The 22,626-nt window shown below is 40.5% G+C and overlaps 2 protein-coding genes across 16 annotated transcripts in view; one reads left to right on the top strand and one right to left on the bottom strand.

Moving 5' to 3' along the window:
- The window catches only part of ZDBF2 (zinc finger DBF-type containing 2), a 39,538-nt gene extending 33,226 nt beyond the window's left edge, over positions 1 to 6,312 (bottom strand). Inside the window, exon 1 of one of the 4 annotated variants that reach the window (XM_073306549.1) lies at positions 6,090 to 6,312. The gene's annotated coding sequence lies outside the window, so the exon portion shown is untranslated. Of the gene's footprint in view, positions 1 to 5,233; positions 5,653 to 6,089 lie in introns of those variants that run through there. The other 3 variants (XM_073306545.1, XM_073306546.1, XM_073306547.1) reach the window with 3 other exon arrangements.
- The window catches only part of CMKLR2 (chemerin chemokine-like receptor 2), a 48,632-nt gene continuing 31,070 nt past the window's right edge, over positions 5,065 to 22,626 (top strand). The window contains exons 1-3 of one of the 12 annotated variants that reach the window (XM_073306599.1): positions 5,065 to 5,422; positions 10,320 to 10,570; positions 11,443 to 21,883. The gene's annotated coding sequence lies outside the window, so the exon portion shown is untranslated. Of the gene's footprint in view, positions 6,258 to 9,643; positions 10,571 to 11,442; positions 21,884 to 22,626 lie in introns of those variants that run through there. The other 11 variants (XM_073306598.1, XM_073306605.1, XM_073306601.1 and 8 more) reach the window with 11 other exon arrangements.

The following is a 22,626-nucleotide window of genomic DNA, read 5'->3' as shown; positions in this document are numbered from 1 at the left end:
TTAATTTAAACATTTTAACACCAGAGTGAGGTAAGTCCAGTGTGGCTCTTATCTCTCACTTTTCACACTGCAAGGGAGTATCATGGACCAGATGTTCTCACTCACAAAGGGTAGGGTGTAAATTTGTAAGGCCTCAAGCACCACTAATAGCTGTCAGAGAAATATCAGTTTCAGAGGAGATTGTTTGCCAAGATTCTGCTGTATATAGTTGAAGCATGAGAGACAAATATATCCCTAAGACAAGAAGAATGTTTAAGGATATTGGTAGGCAAATTAAAACATTTAAATCCTGATTGCTTACCACCATCCTAAAGGCTGAAAGTATGCTCAGGTCTCAGCTTCAGTAGAGCAAGGGAAAGCTCGTGCTTAGATGCCTTGCGTGGCCCCTACCAAAATCTAGAGATGGGGAAAGGAGCACAAATCCTCGTGCGTTTGGTAATGCAGTCTCATTTAATTTCTAATTTAGCTAAGTCAAAAGGTATTTCTCCATTTGATCCATATTTTTATAATGGGTTCTTTCATCCATAGGCTTTGTAAGAACAACTCTTGTTCAGTTAAGGAATCTCTAAACTTGAAATAGCTCAATGTAACAGTAATACAATAATACCAATTACTGCTTAAAAATGAATTACATGTGTATAATCTTCCTTTAAAATAATATTTCAACATTGCAAAAATCTGTATTATGTTGCAAACATAGTAATGACTAGCATCAACTGAGAATGGTTGATATGGCAGATTTATAACCCACAGGGCTACTGTAGCTGTCTCTTGCAGTTAGAGATAGATATTTCTTGTTTAGTTTTATTGAATTAAATGGCACACAGCAGTCACTGAGCATGAAGAACTGTAAGGAGTCCTGAACAAGTGGAGCTAATGAGAACTGACAGAAGACCAAACGAAAGATGACCATAAGGCAATTAAAAAAAAAAAATCAGCATTTTCATTTCGATAGCACATAAAAATGTCATAGACATCAAAGAAACTCTGGAGACTCCTTTCAGCCTTCCCAGGCAACAGATAAGTTAGAAACAAAAAGGGGCAAAGGGGAGATGATGATCAAAATGACTGAGGGAGGTGGTGTTGTATACATCAAGAATATATACACTTGTTCTGAGGTGCAGAAGGTGGTGAGAGGCAGACCACATTGAAGTCTCCGGGTGAAAATAAAAAGGTGGAAAAAACAGGGGTGATGTCATGGTAGGGGGTCTACGATAGACCATCAAATCAAGAGGAGAAAATGGATAATGCACTTCTAGAACACATAACAGAAATATCCAAAATGCAAGACCTGGTAGTAATGGGGGACTTCAACTCCCTAGACATGTGTTGGAAAAGTAATATATCAAAACACAAAATGTCCAGTAAGTTCTTATAATGTGTTGGGGACAACTTTGTGTTTCAGAAGGTAGAGAAAATGACTTGGGGACAGAGATTTTTGACCTGATTCTGACTAACAGGGAGGAATTGGTTGCGAATCTGAAGGTTGAAAACAATTTGGGTGGAAGTGATAATGAAATGATAGAGTTCATATTTCTAAGCAAAGGAAAGAGTGAGAGCAGCAGAATGACAATGGACTTCAATAAAACAGATTTTAAGAAACTAAGAGAACTGGTAACAAAGGTCCCATAGGAAGAAAATATAAGGGGAAAAGGAGTTCAGGAGAGCTGGCAATTTCTCAAAGAGACAACATTAAAGGTGCAACAGCAAACTACCTCAATGCAAAGGAAAGATATGAAGAATAATGAGGCCAATATGGCTCCATCGGGAACTCTTTAATGACTTGAAAATCAAAAAGGAATCTTACAGAAAGAGGAAACACGGACAAACTGCTAAGGACAAGTACAGCAAAATAGCACAAACATGGAGGGACAAAATCAAAAAGCAAAGGGGCATAAAAGGCAATAAGAACAGGTTCTATAACCACTTTAGGAGCAAAAAAAACATGAAGGAAAGTGTAGGTCCTCCACTCAGAGGGAAAGAGAGCTATCAACAGATAACACCAAGAAGGCTGCGGTGTCAGAATGTCTATTTTGCATCAATCTTCACTAAAATGGCAAATTGTGACCAGATTTTTAACATAATTAATATTAACAAGGGAGAAGGAACACAAGCCAAAATAGGGCAATAAAAGGTTGTAGACCATTTACATAGATAAGTTAGATGCATTCAAGTTGGCAGGACCTCACAAAATTCATCCTAGGATACTGAAAGAACTAGCTGAAGCAATCTTGGAACCGTTACCAATTATCTTTCAGAATACATGGAGTACAGGTGAGGTCCCACGGAGTTAGAGAAGGGCAAACATATGACCTTATCTTTAAAAAGGGGAACAAAGAGGACCGGAGGAGTTATAGACCAGTCAGACGAACTTTGATACCTCAAAAGATACTGGAACAAATGATTAAACAATCAATTTGGAAGTGCCTTGAAGATAATAGAGTTATAAGTAATAGCCACCATGGAATTGTCAAAATTTTGTCAAACCAATCTAATTTCCTTCTTTTGGCATACTGAATAGGGGAAAATGTAGTGTGATATATCTTGATTTTAGTAAAGCTTCAGATAGTCTTATAAGTAAACTAGGAAAAGATAACCTGGAAGAAATTACTTCAAAGTGCAAAACTAGTAGTTACCAAATGGTTCGCTGTCAAGTTGGGAAGACTTATTATCTAGTGGGGTCCTGCAGGGTTCTGTCCTGGAACTTGTACTATTTAATATTCTCATTAATGACTTAGATAATGGAACAGAGAGTATGCTTATAAAACCTGATGATGACATCAAACAGGGAGGGATTGTAAGCACTTTGAAGGACAGGATTAGAATACAAGTTGTTTGAAATAAACAAGATGAAATTCAATAAAAACAAGTGCAATGGACAAAGAAAAAATCAAATGCAAAACTACAAAATGGAAAATATTTGGGTAGGCAGTAGTACTGCTGGAAAGGATCTGGGGGTTATAGTGGATCACAAACTGAATATGAGTCAACAATGTGATGCAGTTGCAAAAAGGCTAATATTCTGGGGTGTATTAACAGAAGGATCCTATGTAAGGCCCAGACAGCAACTGTCCCGATATACTTAGCGCCAGGGAGCCCTCCACTGGAGTACTGCATCCAGTTTTGGGCACCAAACTTTAATAACTGGTGGACAAACTGGAGAGTCCAGAGCAGAGCAACAAAAATTTAAAATGGTTTAGAAAACCTGACCTACAAAGAAAGGTTAAAAAATCTGGGCATCTTTAGTCTTGAGACAAGAAGGCTGAGGAAAGACCTGATAAGTCTTGAACTTTATGTGAAGATCTGTTATAAAAAAAAGACAGTGATCAATTGTTCTCCAGGTCCACCAAAGGTAGGACAAGAAGTAATCAGCAAGGGAGATTTAAGTTAAACATTAGAAAAAAGTTTCCAACTATAAGAACAGTTAAGCACTGGGACAGGCATCCAAAGGAGGTTCTGGAAACCCCATCATTGGAGTTTTTCAAGAACTGGTTTGACAACCACTATCAAGGATGGTGTAGGTCAGTGATACTTAGACCTCAGTGGTTCAGGAACCAAATTAGCAATCAACATTACCCAAAAGAGCCAGAGTAGTAGGACTCTGAAGCTCCCTTCCATTTTTATGGTTTCTATGAAAACTGAAATCTGGTGTTCCAGCTAGGACACCTGAGAACTACCTCTCTTGATCCTCCAGTCTAGGAAACCAAGGAGAAATGGAGGAAAACTCTCTCTTAAAAGGGACCCATCATCTTCCAACAGTATTACCACTACTACCATTATTATTTGTATTACTGTAGTTCCTAGGAGCCCTAATCATGGACCAGACCCCTTTGTGCTAGGAGCTGTAAAAACAAAATAAAGACAAAAACAACGAGGAGTCCTTGTGGCACTTTAGAGACTAACAAATTTGTTTGGGCATAAGCTTTCGTGGGCTAAAACCCACTTCAACAGATGCATGGAGTGGAAAATACCGTAGCAGGTATATATACACAGTACATGAAAAGATGAGAGTTGCTTTAACAAGTGGGGACAGTACCTGTGCCAGAGTTTACAGATTAAGCAATATTTTTTTTACAGTCAGGTGGTTTCCAAGAGAGGAAATCCAGTTGTGCTTAACAATTTTGGCAGAAATCTACCACCACTAAAGTCTATCTTTCTCACCTCTTGCTCACACCACGTCTTGGTCACACATCATATTTTGGATCCCTTTACTAGCTACCCATCTTACTGTTCACTATTATTGTTAATTTATGGCCCTATATCATTCAGTTCCAGTCTAAATCTCTGATCTTATCTCCTCTCATTTTCCCATCTCCCTCTCTGTTCCCCAAGGGTGCCTCTTCCCCCCTTTGCTTCCATCCCCCTCCCAATTCCAGGACATCTCCTATGCATGAAATAACCTCCCAACTCCCTAAGCTATCATTCTCTTCTCATTAAAACCCCTAAATTTATTTCTACCATGTTGTTCTACCAGCAAGTTAAAAACAAGTAATAAAAGAACCACCGAAATGTACACCAACCTAAAGTGAGGGACCAGAGATCTTAATCATATAACTCGTCTCACTTTACACCCATCACTCCCTTTTGTTCATTGCCCTGACTTATTGCTCCATGTCTAACATACAGAATGCAAACTCTTGGAGGCAGGGATCTGTCTTTTATTTGTTCAGTAAAGCACTTACCTCGGTTTTAGGTACTAGAATAAATAATTATATTTTTGTGCACCAATTGTGATAACTGCAATATAATCTGGCTATCAGCCGTGAGAGCTGGTTGGCTCTTATGGTACATATAAATTACTTTCAAAGAAACCTGGGCAATGGTCTGTGCTAGTGGTACTTCAGAACCAGCAACTTGTAAGAGAAAAATCCTACAAACTAAATACAAAATGACTTTCCCAGAAATATTTCTGTTTATGTGTTTCAGGGGCAGCTAGATAATTAAAGCCTTAATGCACATAGAGATGTTGGTGTAGGAAAGAGAGGGTTAATTTTAACTTCGGCACTGGGGAACCACAGGGAAGAAAAACCCATAAAAGGGATAGCCTACCCCTTCCACGGAAGGGAACAGAAAAATCTAAGGTTTTGGTGGTGGTAGACTGAACTGGGTGCGGAGAGCAGGCAAGCATTTGTACAGCAACTTCGACTGGAGTATCCTGCTCTGTCTAACCAAGGTTAAACCTCACAACACACTTCTGAAAGGAGGAAACATTGTTTAGGAGCAGGAAACTCACACGCAGATGGGCAAATGGCTTGTCCAAGGTCATACAGCGATGCGTGCTGCAGAGGCAAAACAGAACCCAGGAGTGGGGACTCTCAGTCCAGCACTGCACTTGCGAGTGTAACTAAATGCCCGCTCGCTGGGCACAGGAGCCTAAGGACGGTGACGCCTGAGGGCAGGCAAGTGAGGTGCTGCAACCCAGGTAACAGAAATTCCTCACAGGGCAATGGCCTCCCGTGCCACGGAACTGGCCACTGCCAGTCCCAACCTCAGGCCCCACAAGTCTCTTCCACGCTCCCATGAGGCTCCTGGGTACCTCACCACGGATATTCGCCGCTGGGGCCGCGGGGTGCCCACAGGGCACCTGCGGGGCACCAGCCCCACGCCGGGGAGTAAGCCGCTGGGGAGTAACGCCCTTTCCCTCCCTACCCCCTTTTCATTCCCCCTCTGCTTCGCGCCCCAGATCGCAGCCCCCTCAGAAGCTGCCCTGCCACGCGTGGGGCGGCCCCAAGAGGATGTCGGGGCGGGGTTTAGACAGGGACCCACGTCAGCATGACAATGGCCAACCCCGCGCCCGGCCCCCATTCCCTGACCACGCGCCGGCACCGTTACTTTTCGGCCCGCGCGAGCGGAGGGCGGGAACGCGCGCGCGCGCGCCTGCACACGCGGGACGGCGCGCCAGGAGTTGTTTTGTAAACAGCGGTGAAGCCCCGCCCAGCCCAGCCCAGCGTGCGCGCGACGGCCGCGGCTTCCCCGGCCCCGGCGGCTGCCGCCCAGGCGCTCCCCGCAGTGGCGGTCCTGGTCCCTCTCTCGGACCGCTGTACCGGCGGCCTGCCGGCCGCTTCCCAGCCCAACAGCCCTACTCTCACCTCAGCCGCTTCTCCTTTTTCCCTTCCGTACCTCGCTGGGGTCAGAGGACGCGAGACGCCTCCACTTCCTGTTCCGGGTTATGGCCGCGGAGCCTGACTCTTGCTTCCATGCGTCCTCTATTGGTCGGCTCAGGTGGGGCCCATCGCTGCCCCGGGGGCCAGGTCTCGGTAAGCGGAGACTGGAGGAGCTCTCCCCTGACAGCCAGTGGTGCGCTGTGGACAAAGGCTTCAGACGCTGGTCTCCTTTGCATGGGCACACCCATGCTGCCTAGGTGCGCAGCATGATGGGACTGCTTGTCCCGATGATCCCTTGTGGCTGGCCTTGGCTCCCCAGTCTCCTTGTTATTGGGGCAGGAGTAATAAAGGGTAGTTATCCTTGTTGTGTGAACTGAGGGCAACAGAGCTGTACCTGGCACACCCCAAAGGTGGGACTCACCCTCAACTAAATGGTTTCGGAGTAGCAGCCGTGTTAGTCTGTATTCGCAAAAAGAAAAGGAGGACTTGTGGCACCTTAGAGACTAACCAATTTATTTGAGCATGAGCTTTCGTGAGCTACAGCTCACTTCATCGGATGCATACTGTGGAAATTACAGAAGATCTTTTTATACACACAAACCATGAAAAAATGGGTGTTTACTACTACAAAAGGTTTTCTCTTCCCCCCACCACTGGAAATGGCCCAACTTGATTATCATACACATTGTAAGGAGAGTGATCACTTTAGATAAGCTATGACCAGCAGGAGAGTGGGGTGGGGGGAGAGAAAACCTTTTGTAGTGGTAAACACCCATTTTTTCATGGTTTGTGTGTATAAAAAGATCTTCTGTACTTTCCACAGTATGCATCCGATGAAGTGAGCTGTAGCTCACAAAAGCTTATGCTCAAATAAATTGGTTAGTCGCTAAGGTGCCACAAGTACTCCTTTTCTTTTTCCTCAACTGAATAGCACTCGCTGGGCACGGGACATGGGTTCCCAAGCCCATTGAGTTAAAAGAGGGTTGTGTTGAAGGGTTGTAGACGTAATTTAACCTGTCATATCTCTATGGTATAATAGAGCTACTTTAGATTCAATTGAGAGTCTTGTTATATGGTGCAGAGCTGAAAGCGTTGATACCTAGGTCTAAGTATTAGACTTATTTTGGGATAGTTTCTCTATTGTAAGAGACTGACCAGTGTGCCCCAGTAGTGAGGGTCCCCCACTAACAGGTGAAATCACTGAGAGCTGTGTTAATTGTGGGGAAGGACCTTGAAGACATCATGGTGAACAGGCAGCTAGTGGAGAGGAGTGACCAGCAGCTAGCAGAGCCCTGCAGAGGTGTGGCAATTGGTCGTGTGGTGACAAGCGAGTGCTTGAGCAGTGCAGTCTTCCACACAGGGTGGGAGGTGAAGTCTGTGGCTGAACCTCTGAACTTTGGTGCTGTACTGGCCAAGGACAGCTGTGAGTGGGGTATTGAGAAGGGGGGTCATATTAAAGGGGCTTCTGGGTTGCTGGACTTAAGACCTTGAGGAGAAAAGGACACTGCCCAGCTTACTTGGGGGTGGTTCTTTTGTTCATGGTTTGTGTTTATGGTTTGTGTTTATGGGTCCTAGTTGCAGTGTTTTCCCAAATTTATGCTGTTAATTCCCGCCTTTTAGTAAAAGTTTCTGCTACAGTCAGATTCTGTGCTTGTGAAAGGGGAAGTATTGCCTCTTAGAGGCATCCAGGGGGTAGTGTGTAATTGTCCCAGGTCACTGGGTGGGGGGTTTGAGCCGGTTTTGTGTTGTATTATTGAAAAGGAACCCCTAGATACTGAACCCAGCCCTTGTTGCTGCTGGCTTCATCTGGTAGAAGGGTTACTTCTACAGGGGCCCTCTCTCACTAGAGAGGTGAAGAGGCACCTAGTGAGATTTCCAAAGCACTTGGGGCACCTAACGCCCATCAACTTCAATAGGAGGCAGGGGCCTAGACCCAATGAAAATCCCACTAGGTTCCTACTTGCATTCTTAGATGCTTAAAAACCTTTTAAAATCTGGTCCTTTCTTACAAAAAAGTTACATTCCTGCATAGCATCCAAGGCAAACATCAGTTTTTGTGTATCTTGTGTTATGTCTGGATTTATAACCATGCTAACATGGGAGATACAGTACTCGCATTTGCAATGTTTAGCCATACATTGTTTCCAACCATGATTTTATTGCGAGTCTCATGATATTTTCTGTTCTTCTTCACCCGCCTCTAGAGTCAAGTGATTACATGAGAATTTCAGCTTTCTTTTAAAAAACAATTAGTTTCTAGTCCTTGTGGTTGTGGAAGGAAACTTGAAAGTGTGACCTGACTGTAGACTTAAAGGCTCAACAAATAGAAGGCAAATAAACCCCCCAAATATGTATGCTTTTGATCAATTTTTTTCAATCTCACTCATGATGTTTGGATGCTTGGGGTTGGCAATACTAAAATTTCTACTTTCTAAGAAATACGCTGAGCACTTACCCTCTAAAACACATAATTTCTTTACACCATCTGAAGAAAGATTAGGACATAAAGACATTTCTGTCATTGTCCTTTTAGCAATCAACAAAGAGCTTGTTTTTCATTAAGTATCATATCTGCCCCATCAAACCTTATCACAGATGAAGGTCCCATTTTGACTTAATGGCTGAATTATAGCTAAGACTGTTCATGTTATATGGAAGAGCATGAATGGTTAAAAATAGTAAACTCAATGCTTATCTGATGTTCTATTTATTTTAACCTTTAGGGTTTTTTAATTCGTTTCATACTCCTTTGAGTGACCAGCTATTGCATCTTTCCCCCTTGCAGTCTCTTCCTGGCATTGGGTCAATATTTTTAGTGTGTGTCCTCATATTTTATGGTAGTAAGGCCAAATGCAAACAATGTCAAAGCCCAAGCCTTTACCTATGAAGACATCTGTCAAGGCTGATTCCCCACTCTGGCACTTCTGAGTGCAGAAGGTGGGGTGCCCAGCAGGATCCTAAAAATTAATACTGGCCACTCCAGGCTTGTATTAAACTCCCAAAGTTACAGCTTCTCTCTGACCTTGGATGGGTAGATGCTGCCACCAACCAAATGCAAAACCCCTTGGAATCCAGGAAGGCATACTTGGGATTTCTTTCCTGTGTGGTACCCTCAAGCCTTTTCACCCCTGGGGAAGAACTGGGAGAGAAAACAAAGGAAATTAGCTGTTTCCCCCAGCTAATTAAACAACATATGCACAAATCTTGAGGTTGGACACCAAAAATCCAATCCTGTTCTTAAAAAAGGTAAATTGTATTAAAAACAAAAAGAAAGAAAATACATCTGGAACTTGGGCCTTTGCTAGATTTAAAAAACCCAATTACAAAAATTAAACATCAAATATAACCTTCTTGAGGTCCAGCTTAAAGGTTACACGCAAAACAAAAAGCATTTGCAAAAAGAAAAGGCGTACTTGTTTCACTTTAGAGACTAACCAATTTATTAGAGCATAAGCTTTCGTGAGCTACAGCTCACTTCATCGGATGCTTATGCTCAAATAAATTGGTTAGTCTCTAAGGTGCCACCAAGTACTCCTTTTCTTTTTGCGAATACAGACTAACGTGGCTGCTACTCTGAAAAAAAGCATTTGGGGTTAGCACAGAGGAATCCACAAGCCAATCAGAAATAAACCTAATCGTGTCTTTCTAGACATTTTCTGATTTATGAGTAGGTTTTAGGTATGATCTGATAATTTCCATACCTGACAAAAAGCTTTTTACAGCATAGTCCCAGCCTTGTCTTTGCTCTGTCCCCTCTCTCTTGAGAACAACAACAGAACAGACAAAGGGAAATTTTTCCCAATTTTAAAAAGTTCTAGCCTTCCCATTGGCTCTTTTGGTCAGGTGCCCACTCCTTTCCTTTTACCTGTGGACTTTTTAACCCTTGACAGGTAAAGCAAGTGGAGAACAGCTACTAAGAGGCATTTTATAGCTAACTGGCTTGCTGGGTGCCCACAGAAGGGAGCTACTGCACCCCACTCCCCTTCATTTATCAACACATCTGTAAATACAGGTTTGGATTCTGCAGTGTGATCCATCTAACTGCACCCTTGTGCACATGTGAAGCCACATTGAAAGTGCCATACTATGGGAAATCTTGCAGAGCAAATTTAGGAATGTGTACTCAGGATTGAAGTAATACAGAAAATTATACAGTAAAATAGCATAGGATTTTTTTTAAAGGGGGATGCTTCATTGTTTTTCCTTTTACGCTAGTGGCTGACCCAGGCTGTCATAAAGTCATCTGAAAAAAAGTCAAAAATGGGTAAAAACTTAAAAAGTGGATGGTAACAGATCATGAGTCCCAGTGATGACAGAACCTCATGATATTCTAAACAAAAAGAGCTCCCAACCATGCTTGTAGCTGTTCCCATCACTTCATACTGACTCAAAAGACATTCTCAGGTTTCAGAGCGACACACGGAGTGACAATCCTAGAATCATATTGTATAGATATACATGCACAGGTACGTATATATATGAGCAGCAAAAGTGGAAGAAAATGCTAGGATGTATGAAGGTTTGGATGGAAAATAATACTGAAAAACATTGCAACACCATTATATAAATCACTGGTATAACCTCACCCTAAGTACTGAGTTCAGATCTGGCCACCCCAGCTGAAAAAATATGTAACAGAAATAGGGATGGAAAGAAGGATGATGAAAATCGGAGGTGTGGAAAAGATTCGTATAATGGGAACTGTTTGGTCGGAGAGGAAATATTATAGAGAAATATAAAATAATGAATGGTAAAGAGAAGGAAAAGCAGGCATTCCTATATACCCTTACTTACACAATACAAGAATAAGGGAACATTCAATGAAATATTGAAAAGTATTAAAGCAACAAATTTAAATCAATTTTACACCACATATAGTTAACCTATGGAGCTTACTGCCTATTGAGTCTAAGAACTCAGCAGGATTCAGAAAAGTCTCAGGACAGCAGACAATGGTTAAAAGAAAGAAAAGAGATACAAACCTGATACAACCTTGTTTCCATTTTTAACTTGTTTTAACTCAGCTGTGTTTTACTATGTTCCACTAGAGGGCTATCTGATCACCTGTATTCTTACATACAAAGTCAGTACCCTGTAAGAGGTGGGGCAATTTCTTACTTTGTTTTCATAGGTAGAATATTGTTAATCTTGGCCCAAGTCAAAAGAAAGAGTTAATTATTACATGTATTCTTAATTTGAAATTGTTACTAAATTTGTTCAAATTGTCCCATATACTGCCACAATATAGAGCTTTTTAAAGCAAAGCTTATCTAGCCCAAACCTGTGATCACAGACACAATTCTAATTGTGTTGTGTTTTTATTTAACTTTTTTTTCAGTCACACTACAGCATCAGCTGGAGAGCCAGCCCTAACTTTGAATCTCCTTTGGTGAATTAACCTCTTCAGAGAACTCCAAAGATGTAATTATGTGGGGTCAATGCAAATTTTGCAGTTGATTTAAGGGGGAAATTGGAACTGGGCCTCAAAATAGGTAAGCATCCCTCCCTTCTCTCACATCCATGTTAGTTGTTCTGAATCATACAGTAAAAGCTGTGTTATCCAGCAGTTTACCAACCAGAAAGCTCTAGAAACCAGCATTTCTGATATCCATTAAAAGTCCAGTTGGTGTGGGGCTGGCAGGCTCCCTATCTGGCTCCGTGTGGCTCCCCAAAAGTGGCAACATGTCCCTGCTGCTCCTAGACCGAGGAATGGCCAAGGGGGCTCCGAGCTCTGCCCCCACCCCCTGGCTCCGCAGCTCCCATTGGCCTGGAACCATAGCCAATGGGAGCTGCAAGGGTGGCACCTGTGGGCGGAGGCAGCATGCAGAACCGCCTGGCTGTGCCTCCACCTAGGAGCAGCAGGGACATGTTGCCTCTTCCAGAGAGTCACCCAATGTGAGCACCACCCAGATCTGGCACCCGGAAACCCCTCCTGTGTCCCAACACCCTGCCCCGAGACCCTCCCGCACCCAAACTCCCTCCCAGAGCCTGTGCCCTGCACCTCCTCCTGCACCCCAACCCCCAGTCCTGAGCCCCCCTCCTGCACCCAAACTCCCTCCCTCCACTGGTAAGTATAACTCTTAGTTAACTGGAATTTTAATGGTCCCTCCCATCCCCACAACATGCTGAATAACAAAGCTTTTACTGTATTATGTTTTTTATTGTTTCTAGTGTAAATGTCATGAAATTTTCCTCACATCTGAAGCCAAGCCAGCTCTTTTACTCTCTGTTATCTTGTGAGTAATTTTGAAGCAAAAAACAAAATTTCCCCCTCAAGAAAAAAGCAGGAATAGAGAAGTTCTGTTTTTTCTCCAACAACAAAACTTAATTACAGGATAAAAATGCTGATAAGCCAAACTACTAGCCTTTGTAAGAGAAAAGACATTTTTCATTTAGAAAATGTAGGGACTTTTGCACCTGGGCAAACCGGAAGATGGTGAAAAGAACTCTTGAACAAAAATCTATTTATTTGACTGGTAGTTTTCAGCTTTTCCCCTGCTGTTCAAAGAAACTACTGTATGAACTTGACCTCTTGATTTTTGATTCTGCAATAAAGTCATAAACCTCTGTCATATCATAGGTTGGTATTGTATTTAGGATCCTGGACTGGGACTCAGAAGATCTGAGTTCATTTTCTGGCTTCGACACAGGCTGTGTGACTTTGGTCAAGTTCACTTAATCTGTGTGTCAGTTTTTTTTCCCCCTGTAAAAGGAGGATAATTGCACTTTCCTACCTCACAAGGGTGTATTGAGTGAAGTACTGCAGTAGTGGGGGCCATGTAACTAGAGAGAAGTATCAAATAACTTAGTCATGTAACAGTCAATTGCCTTAGAAACATTTGAGATGTCAAAATGGTCCAATCCTGTGGGCAGAATTCTCATTTACTTCACAACTGGGCCCAAAATCAGCATTATAAATTCCCTGCAGAATAAAATGCAGATATAGAAGACTGACTAAGAAGTTTAAAAAAATTTGATGTATTCCTCACCCTCATCTAATTTCTGGTCAGTCCACATTATTTTTCAGACTTTTGTTTTCTTCAGTCCTCTTTGAAGCCTGGCAAATGTCATGAAAGTTTACCAGGTTAAACTCAAGATCTATTCATCAGTATTTTGCCATGAGGATTTGGCGGGGGAGTGGAATTCTATTAAAAAATTGGGATAGGCAAATGTTGAATCAAATTTTTCAAGATAAACCATCGTACTTCAGGATCAAACATTTTCTACCCTGTACTGATCACTCTTAAGCAAAGATTTTAAATATATTTATTGAATTTATTGAATCCATTGGTTGTCTCATGTGACTAATTTTGGAACATGAGGTCTTTCTCCAGTAGATCCCTGTTTTAAATCAGGACTGTGTCAACAGAGGGCTGAGCTTAATCTCTGATGGCTGTCCAGTGGCCTGAGTGAAATGTATTGGCAGTTTCAGCCCACTTTCTCGATAGTATGCAGTTTGTACACAGCTGCCCCGAGAGGGAAGGTATTCAGAATCTTTCATATAGCACTCAAATAATATGGCTATTGGCTACTTACTGTGATGTTGTCATCCATGTTTTTGGACAGTCAAATCACATGAATGGATAGTCAACATTCCAAAGCTTTAGCCTCCATTTAGACTTTGTACTGAGAACATGAGAGAGGAGTAGAGCACAGCATGGGAGTCTCTTCATCCAGCAAAAGTGGAGTTCAGATTGTGCAAAGCCACAATTTCTTATGGCAACTCAATATTAAGCTCTTTTGCATGTAGAGGACAGATGTCCAAAGCCACAAAAAGCCTTCCTAGCACTCCATCCTTTGTCATTTTCCACTCAAATCATTTCAGCAATATCATCTTTAAAAAGATGGAAGTAAATTTCTTGTTGTAGGAAGTAAGCAAAAGCCTAATGGGAAGAAATTGTCTCAAGTAAAATTGTCCTCCATTTTGCTTATTTTGCTTTATGCTCCATTTTGCTCACTTTGAATTAGTAAGAAGAAATTGTTCTGCATTTATTCTTTACTGATTGTGTTATTGATTGTTTTTAGAAGGGTAGACGTTTATAGCTGTAATTGCTGTAATTATTTACTGTTTGATGTGAGTGAAGAATGCATGATAATTAATTGAGAATGGACAGCTAGGCCAGATGGTCAAGAAGGGAGTGGAGGAGTCGAGAGCCACCAACTTTCACCTGCATGACAGATTGACGACCCTAAAGCAAAGGCATACACCCCAAGGCCAAGATAAAGAGTGAAGCCAGAGGGACGAGATAGGAAACAACTGCAGATAACTCCCAGTAACAACCCAAATAATGCTGATGGAAGCAACCTTGAACAGCTCCAGTGTAACACAGCAAGTTCCAGAGGACTTGTATGGGAACTTATTACTATAAAAGAAGGATGTATTGTCATGGGACTTTTGGTTCGCTCTGCATCAACATCGGAGCTTTGAACACGTTCGACAGAGCCCAGCTCCCCATCCCTCGGGTGTAGTTTCAGCTGGCCACTAGAACTGACCGAGCAACACTAAGGACTGGTAACTATAAGATCCAGCTGCAGAACCTTGTGTGTGTGTGTGTGTGAATGTGTGTGTGAATGGAAGCATATTCTGATTTTAATGCTTAAATTGTACTCTCAATAAATGCAGTGTATTGCCTTATCCCCTTTAAAAGATTCCATGTGCTTCTTATAAGCATAACAAGGAGACTGGTAGTATACTCCCAGCCTAGAGCTGAAGTTGATAAGTTTAGAGACAGCTACTTAAATAGTGTGTACAGGAAATGGTTCCCATCCTAATCTCTTTATCCATGTGAAATGACCCTACTGGGAGCTGAATTTAAGGCATGCAGTCAGATTATTGATATGTGCTTAAAAAATAGTAAGGGATTGATTGGAACCTTTGTCCCTTTTGATATGTCTTGAGTGGAATTAGAGCTGACAAAGTACTGGGGTGACCTGTATTGGACAGAGAATTTCAAGGGTTTTCCCTGAATTGGAGAAATGTCTATCAGAATGCAGCTTACTTCCTGCATGACATTAAGCTGAACAACAACAAATCATATTGTTTTCTTCCATCCTCAGTGCATTGCATATGCTTCCCCATTTAGCTGTTTGGTATGAAAGATAAAAATTTCCCCAAAGATTTCTTGTCATACAAAGGGGGCCAAATCCTGGAGTCCTTATTCAGACAAAACTTTTCAGACTCAGTGGAAAGAAGTAAGAACTGAATACAATTTAAGAAAGAACTTCAGCCATCATTTACCATGATCTCTTGATAAGAAGCATGGAGTGCAATTCTGCTCTCAGTCTAGTCATTCTAAATCTAATACTTGTCCATAGAAGTCAATGCATTTACTCCTGATTCACAGCAGCATAGCTGAGAAACAGAATCGTAATTTACTTATACTCCTCTCATCTATGTGCCTGCTGCGGTCCATGGTGGGCTAATTCTCTGCTGGTATATACTGGCATAGCTTCAGTGACTTTAGTGGATCCATGCCACTTCACACCAGCTGAAAAAGATTACTAATACATATTGAGGCTTCCATGTAGGAGGAGTGCAGATTGGTGAAATACTTGGTGAAACAATTGTAGTTGGCATGCCCATTTGCTAATTCTTGATATCTCCATGGTTCTTTCTGAAACTACTTTTCCGTACACCAGTATCCCACTGCATTGGTGGAGGCAGAACCCCCATTGTGTGAAAAACATTCTTACTAGACCACGATCTTGTCAGCTTGGTTATTTGTATTCATTAGATAACAACGGTTAGTCTCTGATATTTGACAAAATAACAGAGAAGTAGTTTATTACATGCATAAGTTCAAGAATCTTGGACTGAACAGTGATTGGATTGCCAGTCACAGAGTGATTCTGGCATCTCGTTCCTATTTTGCTATTATACTACTAAAGAATGGAAATATCTGTGATCTGAAAGGTCTGTATTGAAACCATTTCCAAATATTTGTGAACACTGAAAAAAATCATAAACATCAATGAAAAATTCATGGGAAACTGGACATTTCTCACAAGTAACTTTTCCATGTCATATCTGTCATTGCCCGATGCACCCTTTTCTTTCCCTCTCATCTAAGTTGCATGCTAAAATTGATGATTTAACTGAATAGAGCAGGCCATGAATTCATTCCCTGAGGTGGCAGAGATTTAACTAAGAGCAGAGCCGGTCATGAACTATGCCACCTATTATATTTTAGATTAGTTGTTCTTTTATAGTAATGTCTGTGGAAAAATCTTAATATTTTATTAAAACCATCTGAGGGATTTAGTTTAGCCACATAATCTTCCGTTCATTTTATTGAAAAATATTTTTTGTCTGTATTACTGTAGTGCCTAGGAGCTGTTGTGCTAACTTCAAGGGAATAAGTAGCTCCAGAGAGTCAAAGGTGTTAATGTGACCCCGTCTCTGTACAACACTAAACAGTTAAATATGGTTTTGAGTAGAGACCTCTAGTTGTTTAGTCCTTTGGCAAACATACCATTAAAAATCCTTTTAATCTTTTTATTAAAGATACGGAAAAGGGGCAGAACAATTAAAGCACTTGAAATGAAAAGTATTAAGGCTTTCATTTTAACAATAGCCTTTATTTCCTTTTGCTGTCTGACAGCTTTTGAGATGGTAATAGCTCTCCTTTTGGGGGGGAAAGAAGTTAGGTGAAGTGGGCGGAGCTGTTAAAGTTCTATCCCATTCCCTTGAAAACAGAACAAAAGAAGAGCAAAGATTGAAAACACAGGTTCCATCTCTGGTGCTGTCTCTTACTTGCAACCTCACTTCAGGAGAATCACAGGCCCAGCACATGGTCTGATTAGGCACTCAGAGACCGGCAAACTCGCACCAGCCGTGGGCTGTTCAGGGCATTCCTTTTATTGGCCTTTCTACAGGACTACAACAGTATTGCAAAATATATAGTCATGGCTGGCTGAGCCAGGTGCTTATTTTTTCTTCCTTTTGTATTTTCTCCCCATCGTGTTATAGGTGACTGGAAAATTTTATAAACTTTTTTCTACTTTCCCACAGTTGAGCTCACAATTGGGGTAGGCATGTTAGACCCCCATTATTACAACAAAGCCCTAGTCATGGACCCCATTATGTTAGGGGCTGTACAAACATGAGGCTAAAACTCTAGACTGCTTTGAAAAATCCCACCAAACCATATCAGAGGGCATATATATAGAGAGAGAGAGAGAGAGAGAACTTTATTTATAAGTGTGTGTGTTTGATCTGAAAAGTCAACTTACATCATCTAGAGAGTTAATTGTAGCTTCTGCAACATATTAGATTTAAAAACACCCATAATTCTAATACTGACGTGGGTGGAAGGGAGTGGACCTGCCTAAATGACCCTTAACATTCCATTAAGCAGATGTTTTAGATTAAACGTGTCATTGGACCATGCCAAAGATGGTGTCACTCAGATAGTTGCCGAGTAGGGCACATAAAGAACAGTTAAGCACTAGTAAATACGTCTGCTTTATTCAGAGAGCTGACCTGAAGTAGTAATTTGCTTCATTTCTCAGAAAGAGGATATTATCCTATTCCAGGTTATCAGATAGTTAACGTCTACCTTTCCAGGGTGGCTATCAGTCAAGAACCAACATCCAAATTCTTAGGACAGTAGAACAGACATTGCAGGAGTCATAAAGCAGCACAGAGATTTTAAAAATAATTTGTTTTATTGTCTTGCATGGCTAAAATTAGCCCTGCAAAAACGAAGCAAAAATTTTTAAAAGGATTCAGTTCATAAAGATAAGAGTTTAGATTTAAATTCATTGGACCAAATCCATTCCTGGTACAAATGAATTGATTTAATCTCCATTGAATTTGGCAGTTGGTGTGCTTTAATTTAGAAAATATTATGTGAGTTTTTGCAAATAAGAATCAGCATTTCCCTAAAATCAGTAACCCCCACAATGGGAAAAAATTGTTAGGACTACCTGAGAATAGTTTGTGTTCCTGATGCGTAACCATTTTACCCGACTTCTCAACTATAATCTGTACTTTGGCTGACACTCATTAAGTATCTCCTTCAGAAGGGTTGTTTCTCTGTGCATCTTAGCTCCCATATGTCTTCTGTGCTGCATTTTATTTTGAAATGTGTAATAAATAAAATGATTTTTTTTTTAAACCAAAGCATTGATGGTGCCATTATAACTCATTTGCCTTTCAATATAACCATCTTATTCACTATGGAACAGCCCAGGATCTGTAATTTGCATGAAAATAATCCCCTTTGTCTTTTCCTCATCACATAGAACCCAAAGTATTTCTCTCCCTTCCAAAAAATTTCCATGAGTTGTGTTGCTCATGAATGCATTTAATTGATCAAAATAGTCCTGGCATAATGCCACTTTACTATTATGTATAATAAAAGCCCCAAAGCCTCATTAACTGATCCTGCTTCACCAAAGAAACACAAACGACATGGCAAAGTAAAAGAACTTCCCAGCAATAACAGGAGAGGACAAGAAAGCAACTGAAGAACGGGGCTTTTCATTAACTTTGTTTTAAACTGTTATAACATTATCTAATAGTCACACTGTAGAAATGCTAGCAGCAGTTAATGAGTTGCATGAAACCATAATGAAATGCCCAAATAGTGCAGATTCACTATGCCTTTCTCACTAGGTCTGGATGCAGAAAGGAAATAAAACGCAAGTAAAGCCTTGGGGCCCAGTCCTATACTCACTGGGCTCTTGAGATTTCAGCTGAAGTCAATGGAAGTTATAGACGGTGAAGATGCTTGTTTACCTCTAAATGGATCCCAAGAAACCCCAGACTGTGAATAAAATGATTGTACTCCGCCAGAAACAGGGTCAAATTCTGTCCTCACACACACTGATTATTTTGCTTCCAAGGTGTCAAATGAGGACACATCCTATGTGTTTGGATATACTGTGCCAAATCTGGCTATTGCATGGCAGTGAGTTCTAAGTACGGGCAAATATCCCTTTGATTTCAAGTGATATGATGGAAAATCTGAGTATATTGGATCATTATTTAAAAAAAAAATCCTCTTTTCTTTTAATGTTTGTATACTCTTAACTACAGGCTGGATCCTTAACTGTATTGTGCACCCGCTCAATACAGTGGTTGGGAAAATGACTGTAAACCACCTTTACTCCTCCTTTGATCTTGGAGGTAGATGGGGGCCAAATCACACTCCAGGTACATATTAAAGCCATGGTGGATCAATTCAAAATCAGTGATTTAAATCTTTGATTTAAAATCGTAATTTAAACTAACAAGCAGGAAACCTTGAACTAAAATAATCAAATTTAATTGTGTTTTGCATTTATACTTTGTAGTTATTTTCCTAAAGAAAGGTTAATTCTCATTGGTTGGTTGGTAACCATTAATACATGTTGACTGGCAACTAAATTAAAAAAAAATTAAATGCTTAATATGCTTAAATAATTAAAAATTAATTATGCTTAAATAATTAAAAATTAAAATTAAATTTAGCCTTTATACTAAATTTGGTGCTTCTTTTTGCTAAGCAGGAAGATATAGTGTATCTATATACATTTATTTAAGCAATTATAGAGCTTAACGTAGATTTATTCAGATTCTTAGTTTTTACCTTTTTTATTATGTTAGGAAACGGTGGATAATATATTTCATATTTACTAGATGGTGATTAATTTACTTACAATTTGTATCAAGCTCTATTTTAATGAAAATTCAAATTAAATTACAACACATAAAAACAGCATTTAATTTTTTATTAAACAAAACTACTCTAACTGTGCTGAATACATAAGAGAAAAAGTTTATGAAATCATGTTTTGCATTTAAAACTAACTGATACATTAAACAAAGGAAATAGTATCTGTAGTTAGTGAATTGAACTGATTGTTTCTGGTCACCTTGTCAAGATTTTAGAACTAGTAGATCTCATCCATTCACATCTAGTTTTTATTCAAAGATTGGAAGAGAAAACAAGCTTTCCAGTACTTCCAACTCCCAGGCAGTTTCTTAACTCTGAATGAACTAGTCACTGAACTGAACTAGCTGAATAAATTGAAATGAAGAAAATATGCTCTCTGCACCTACAGAAGAGGTGTCAGCTGTCAAAAACTGGTTTAGTAAACTCTGATTCCAGGTGCTTAGCCAGCAACTTCCACCAGTTCAGTGGTTTAATTTTTAAACTTGGCTGAAAACAAGTACCGCTTAATATTTTTAAATTTTAATTTAAATGATGTTAATAGATTACTAGTTTAGGCCTTAGCATAGGTTATCTATTCCAAAATTAATTTTAAATAGATTTTTTAAAAACTCCAATTTAAATATATTTTTTAAAATCTGATTTTATCTACCTTGACTAGAGCAGTCACAGGGCTGCTCTAACTTATGCTGACTGAAACAGTATTGCACTCTGACATACCCCAGAATGTTTCCTACCCTGACAACACTGGCTTTATACCAGCCAAGGTTTCCCTTATACTGGGAGAATCTTCAGTTGTCTGATTAAGGCAGCTTTAAGTCCCCAGTTGCACTGCTGAAGCAGCACAGAGGGAATTGGAGCAGGACCAAGAATCTGGCCCTTGAACTATATGCCTTACAATAACCAAATTTGGCATTGTACCCCACAGACATGCTATGTGCCACTCCAAGCAGAATACTGAAGAGATCTGCTACACAACTAGACCTATATTTTCCCATTCAAACACTTCCAGAATAAGAGAACGCCTATTAAAGGAGGCACATCTACAAGGCACATCTATCGTTGACTTCACAGAGAAAGGAGGAAATGTTTCAATGACACAGAGGGTGCAACTAAAGGAGCCAAATCCTGAAGTCCTTATTTCTTATTCGTTTCTTTCTCAAGTAGAATTCCCATTACCCCGTGGGAGTTTTGCCTGAGTAAGGAGAGATTAAGAAATAAAAAAGGGCTTCAAGATGTGTCCCAGTATTAATGCTAATATTAACAGGAAGCGTCTACTGGTGAGTTGTGTTTGGGTGTTTTTGTGTAACAATAGGAGGCCTGGTCCTCAGCTGGTGTCAAGTGGGATTGCACACTGACTTTTAATTATGCCATCTAGCTCTTATAAAACCCAGCACTTTTCACCAATAGATCTTAAAGTGCTTTACAAAGAAGCTCAGTATAATTTTGCCTATTTTACAGATGGGGAAACTAAGCCACAGGGAGGTGAAGTGATTTGCCCAAAGTCACCCAGCAGGCCAGTGACAGAGTCAGGAAAAGAACCCAGCTCACCTGAGTCCCCTCCTGGTGGTCTATCTACCAGAACATGCTGCCTACCAGTTGAGGATTTGACCTGCGGTATCTGTTGGCTTCATGCATCTCAGACACAAAGAAAAAAACCTATTTTCAGTAAATAACTAGAATGTATGATTTAACCTCATTGTAGTGCTTTTCTGCTCATTTAAAATTATTTTCTATGAACCAAAATGCACACCGAAGACATACTGTGCAATCCGTCCATTGCATATCAGAAAACAGCATGTGTTACTTAACATTCCCTTATGAATGCTACACATGCAACTATTTCCATTCAACAACAACTCCCTCTGCTTCCCTGCAGACAGTGACCTAAAGTGATTCATTCATATGGCTAGAATTTATTTTTGGTGGGATGCTGGGTTTATAAAGACAGCCAATATTTCTAAACAAGTCCAGAAGTCTGGAAATGTTTTCCAATTTCCTCTTGCTAAACACTGTTATTCCATTTTAGGGAAGTCAGTCTGAACTCTGCACTTCAGTCTTCCTTCAGCTGTGGAGGTTACATCCATCACAGAGGTATTTTCTTCCAACAGAAGCAAATTGGTATGTGGATTTTTCTGTTTGTTTATTTTAACTGTCTTGAGCTAGTGAGTTTTCCAGCAATATGATTCCTGAAGACAAACAAGCAACATGGGAGAACACCCGCTGACTAAAAAGGTTTCTCTGAAGAAAGGGCTTGATTCTCATTTACACTAAGGTTAGCTTTGCACTACTCTGGCAGCATCAAGGAATCTGAAAGTGGGAGTGAGTTACATTTTTAATAGCTTTCTACTAAAGTTCATTTACACCCCTCTAAGTCCCATTTATGCTGCCAGAGTGGTGCAATGTAACCTTAAGGTAAACAGGAATCAGGATCAGTCTCTCTCTGTCTGTGCTTTGTGTTTTGACTTTAATGAGTTAGAATTGTTTAGGGATTGCACAAATTTGCCACATCTCTAAACCAATTCCAACCTCACTGGAAATAAGCATAGGGGGTCTGACCCAAAGCCCCCTGAAGTGAACAGAATCTTTCTACTGACAGTATGAGCCTGATCCAAAGGCTTATTGAAGAGGTAATTCTAGAAAAGAAATCAAGAATCCTCATGAGCTCAGGTAATCAATTAATAAGATCATTCCATACATCAGAATTGGGAAGTAATTAGTAATGAGCAAAGTCCTGTCCTGCTCTGGTGAAGTGACCAAGAAAATGTGTGCATCAGGGCAGCGGACAGTGAAAGACAAATTGGACTTGTGCCTGTTAGTGTCATTATACAGTAGTACAGGATAGGATTCACTTCTATATTTGC

Source organism: Lepidochelys kempii, chromosome 11 (assembly GCF_965140265.1).
Source record: "Lepidochelys kempii isolate rLepKem1 chromosome 11, rLepKem1.hap2, whole genome shotgun sequence".
NCBI lineage: Eukaryota > Metazoa > Chordata > Testudines > Cheloniidae > Lepidochelys > Lepidochelys kempii.
The sequence above is the reverse complement of the archived record's forward strand: the minus strand, read 5'-3'. Positions and strand labels throughout refer to the sequence as shown.